Source organism: Dreissena polymorpha, chromosome 7 (genome assembly GCF_020536995.1).
Source record: "Dreissena polymorpha isolate Duluth1 chromosome 7, UMN_Dpol_1.0, whole genome shotgun sequence".
NCBI lineage: Eukaryota > Metazoa > Mollusca > Bivalvia > Myida > Dreissenidae > Dreissena > Dreissena polymorpha.
Window position 1 is genome coordinate 1,977,015 of NC_068361.1, and position 5,550 is coordinate 1,982,564.

Below are 5,550 nucleotides of genomic sequence, written 5' to 3' on the forward strand. Positions count from 1 at the left end.
TTTTAATTTAGGAGTGTTAAATAAAGATATGGTTAGCTCTTATCAGCCAAACGTTTAAGTCTGGGTGTTATCAAAGGTAAGAGATAAACTTTTAACAAACATACACATATCCGTATAAATAAAGGCATGAGTGATGTTCAAAATGTTTGAATGATCACTTAACACAGTGATAATAAATAGGTGTGTGATTTTATGTTGAGATACTCATTGTTCTTAAAATAATAAAGGTAGTACAATTGGCTGGTAGATTTCACTTCAGCAAGCATCATACCAATACAAATATTTCATACATCAAAAAGCACCAAAAGGCGTCCGATATAACCGTGTAGTAATAGTTATATCGGATATGTTTCTGATCTTTCTAAACATGTTCCTTCTGCCATAAAAATATTCCATATAGAAAGTTAACAAAATATGCCTCTATTCCAATATATTCTGCACGCCAAATATTACACATTCCATAAACAAACGAAAGTTTTTGTTCACACGCAAATTTTGTTTTCTCAAAAACAAACAACAAAACAAACTCTGCAGTCGTTTCTGCTTTTAAAAAGTGCACATGCGATAATAAATATGATATGATCTTCGCCGTAATTATCATGTTTAGTTTATCAAGCATTCATCTCAAACATAATAGCAAAGTAAATTGACGCAGGAACACAATAAATTTAGCGGTCCCTGGAAAAAAACACATGCACATATGTAACTGCTTACTTGGTTCTTGTTCAAGAAGTAAAATCGCTAAAAAAACGCAACAAAATCCCGCACAATCGTGATTTTCTATGAACGTTTACACAATATTTTCCTTCTACGAAAACGGCCGCTATTTTAAACGACAAGTAAGAAGTACTCCACTGAGTCAAATTAAAAAATTTGCATCTAACTTGAAAATGGAAATTTTCCCCCTTTTAATTATACAACTAAAATACGTATGTTCAAGAGATCTTTATAAAATTCAAATTAATATTTAAGTCGCCTTACTTCTTATTTATCAGTTACAAAATTACATTAACCAATCGGCGAAGTCTTGTACCAAAAACGAGAACAATTTAACAATTAATTAGCGAATTATTTTGAGGGCCCCACTCACTCCTCCGCATTTTAACACTCAAACGCCGTGTGCCCATCATTTATGTCCCGTTTTGATACATATTTAACGGTGGTGTATATAATTACTCAATTTAAAAGTTTAAGTTGTCCGTGTTAAACTTCCATCAAAGAATGACTTCTGCAAAAAGAACTTCGTGAGGGAAATGTACAAGCTAAAACAAGTTGAAATGAAAATCCGAGTAACCTACCAGTCCTCGCCAATAAAGCCTTTCAGCAACTTGTCGTAAAACTTCAAGTACGCTAAGAGACGATATAAGCATATTATTAGAAGTTTTGCTGATCAAATGTGAATTTGAAAAGAACGATATATTCAAATGAAGGACAATTAGTTGGTGTCGAATAAGAACAGATGCTTACAATTATTAACAAGGCTAAGGCATAATTGCAAGGTATACAGGAGACCCCACACGTTGAAGGCGCATAACCTTCATAGTTCCTTTTATCTTTTCAAATGCAAAGTTTCATCATCCAAACTGATGTTCGTTTGAAACAACAACACTGAGATTTCGTTGAACATTCGACAGATTTTTCAAGATCTTTTGTGACATAAAAAGTGATTTACATAAATATTGCTCTTAACGTCTTGATGTGTTTACCATCATGTATACATTTGTATAATGCGATTTAAGATGTGTGCGGTGTTAAGTAAGTGTACTTTAATGTTAATAACAACCTTACATGACCAATTGAGAGTCATTTATTAATCTTTACATATTTACACTACCACAATTTTTGATAGTAACTTATGTTCTCTTCGAGTTATTTCATTTTGTTGTTGATCGACAGACAGAAGGTAGGGTGAACAGGGGCACGGATAACAAACGTTTAGCCCAATGTGCATACCAATTCAAATGATAAAACCTTATATGTACTTTATGAGTTATTACAATTTTTAGTTTTCTTAAGATTTAAGGACAAACGACATTACCCTTACATATAGGGAATAATACGCGAGTGTCGCAGTGTACTTGAATGTATCCGGCATTTTAAAGACAGGGTTTAAAATGCGAACAACACAAAGACTACAACCGAGTGGATAAGATGTAACTTAATGGAATAATTTTCGTTTCGATATTATTTAACGTTATCTTTTTAATCAACTGCTTCCCTTATTAATTGGAAGATTATGTTAATGTCACATATGACTTCATTGGTCGGCTCATCAATATTCATCACTATGAGGAAGTTCTCGTATATAAAGCAGTGTTAACAGTATTTTCACCTTAGGCTTCTAAGGTAATAAAGCACATTCTCATAACAAACCTTTAAGGGATTTTAGTTTTGTCTTTCAACATTTGTGAATCGCGCCAGACAGGATCTTTTTCATCGGTCAACACAAAGACGGCTTGATTTGTGTCCGCACCTCCACTCTACATGTTAGTGAAACAAAAAAGAATGTAATGCTTATCTGTTTGTGTCTAATATTAACATCCAATTCATTAAACGACTAGTACCTTATAAATATTGTCAAATGTAAGTATGACAAATCTCATGATTTAAAACAATTCAGTGAAGAGTATAAAGCCTACCCTGACACTTACTTTTAAGAAGCAATCGCAAATATATTTCGACGTTGGCCACAGCTATCGCTTTCACAAGAGATGTCCTTCCACCTGTATTCTAGACAAAACCAACTATAATTATTATTTGGTTTCCGTGTAAGATCGAATTTTATTTAATAAGTATGTATACTTATTTTCATGTTTGGCAAACACAGTTACTGACTCGAAACGTTAATGATTACAGCGATTGGAATTTTAAGTTTTCAATAAAGGTTGGGTCGAACTTCTCCATACTGTGAACATAAGACCTTGTAATTGAGATATAGTGTTAATTATAATTAGGGTAATAATTCGAACAAACTGGAGGACCACTATCTAATGTTACATAGCAAATACCAAACATGTGTACCTTGAAGTTTCAGAGGGGATAGTTTTAAAGTTTTCAATACATACGCATAAGGAGAACAAGTTACCCCGAGGGCTGGGCCAAGTTTGATAGCTGGGGATCATCAAACTATTATGTTTTATACCATATACATGTATAATTTTCCCTAATCAGTTGTTCACAAATATTTGGGTCCGCGAAAAAGTAATTAAAAAAACAACACAAAATGTCAAGCTGACAATATGAATGATTTTACAGCATTATTAATATTTATGAACGAAAATGTATCCAAAATGTGAAACACAATACTGTAGAGTCGTATATGACCAAGGACCCAGTGTTAAGCTGTCGGATTCTGTCGCTGAGTTTTACAGGGCGGCCGCTCTTCAACCAGACGACCTTTGGCGGGGGGTCACCACCCACAGAACCAGCACCACTCGCTCTACTACAATGACCGCCTTGTTGCCAGGCGGCGTGAGGATCTCCGGAGGAGCTGCAAGGAGAACTCACTCCATGAGTTACTATTGAACTGGTTAGAAGCACTGAAAGGGGGAGTAACTATTGAACTGGTAAGAAACTCTGAAAGGGGGAGTAACTCTATGAGTAACTATTGAACTGCAATAAGGAGAACTAATTCCATGAGCAACTATTGAACTGGTAAGAAGCACTGAAAGGGGGAATAACTCTATGAATAACTATTGCACTGCAATAAGGGGAACTAAGTCCATGAGTAACTATTGAACTGGTAAGAAGCACTGAAAGGGGGAGTAACTCCATGAGTAACTATTCAACTGATATTAGTGGAAGTAAGTCCATGAGTAAATGAGCCTCGTCTTGGGAAAACTGGGCTTAAAGCAGTCTGCACAGGAAATTATAATGGAACAAAGAAAAATACAAATGGACTGCACATAATAAATTACCTCATTAAGGCATTCAAACGACATAACCCCTAATAGGTTCAAGGTAAAGAGTATACTGTACATTTTAAACTATGGTGGAGCAGAAGCTATATCATCTTATATAAAACTGACACAACAGTTTTAAACATAAGCATTAAAAGGAGTCCTTCCAAGTTTGAAAACAATGATCTTGGCAATAAAGCAAACTACCTAGCACGCTTGTTCTCTCCACGCCGCTGTTATTCTGGAAATATTCTCTCGTCACATTCTGTACGTAGTATTTCATGGCTACCACACCCTCCCCTACAAATTCCTGTATAAATCTGGAAAAAAAACATCAGGCAAAATACTGTCAATGCATTGAGAGAAAATTGGGCTTAAAACAATTTCGTAACTCGGCCGAACACTTTTGATGAATAGGGATTAAACATTTGCCAAGCATGCAGTCTGCATTAAAAGTCCATGAACACAAAAAATCTACAAATGTTGAATGTTTCGAAATCGGCTAACTAAGTATAATTGGCAAAATGTTGTTTTCTAACCTTCCATCATGGCAAACTGCATTAACAAAAACGTTTCAGATTTAAAAAAAATGACTTCTTTTGGTGGTTGAAAAATATAGTATAAATCAATCTTTTGGTTGTATATGCATTTAATTTGTAAACGTTAGTCATTATACAAACATATCTCTATTGTACTTTTTTGAATTGCTAGTTTATCAGGGTTAGCGCGAACGCAGACCCCACACAAATAAATTGCGTACCCGAGTAACCCACATTTGGGGCTATCGCAGGCGTCAGCCCAACCGAAGTGCAATGGAAGGGCCTCTTCCTGGGGAAACCTACTTTTTGATCAAGGTGTTCCCTGTACCAGGTATGTATGATTTGATGTGTGTGTTTCAGAGTTTATTTACAGGTCCTACTGGCCTCTTCACGAGGTTACGGTAGCCCGACCTGCCCCTGTGACCTCTCAGGAGAAAAAGATTAATTTTAGAGCCAAAGTAGGTCAAATTTACCCCGGCTTCCCGGGTATTCGCCAAATACTTTAATTTTTAAAAGAGTTCCGTGCACGTTGGCCAATTTTGATTTTTTTTTGTTTCAGAGTTTATTTACAGGTCCTACTAGCCTCTTCACGAGGTTACGGTAGCCCGACCTGAATGGCCAATTTGATGTGTGTGTGTTTCAGAGTTTATTTACAGGTCCTACTGGCCTCTTCACGAGGTTACGGTAGCCCGACCTGCCCCTGTGACCTCTCAGGAGAAAAAGATTAATTTTAGAGTCAAAGTAGGTCAAATTTACCCCGGTTTCCCGGGTATTCGCCAAATACTTTAATTTTTAAAAGAGTTTGTTGCACGTTGGCCAATGAGACCTTAGTGTGCTAGCTACCTAAAGGTGGTGATGAGGAGCAGATCCCGCCGAGTGTCCCGCACATTACTAATGTACAAGACACTCAACGCGATCCACATCCCAACACCACCCGGTACATAGGCCCCGGAACACACACACGTATCGCTCTCACACCCCACTCATTACGGGTGGCGCGTATGAGAGCGCCACGCCCGTGCGTTCCGGGTTCCTTGGTGGTGATCTGTGTATGGTTGTGTATAGTGTGTGGTATGTGATTGTTGTGCATTTGTCTGGAGCGGAAGAGGAGG

At 36.9% G+C, this 5,550-nt stretch overlaps 1 non-coding gene across 1 annotated transcript; it reads right to left on the bottom strand.

The window, feature by feature from the left end:
* Positions 1 to 4,614: 4,614 nt before the first annotated feature.
* Positions 4,615 to 4,777, bottom strand: LOC127840196 (U1 spliceosomal RNA). Its single transcript, XR_008030468.1, has one exon. It is a non-coding gene; the product is annotated as a U1 spliceosomal RNA (small nuclear RNA).
* Between the last annotated feature and the right edge of the window lie 773 nt (positions 4,778 to 5,550).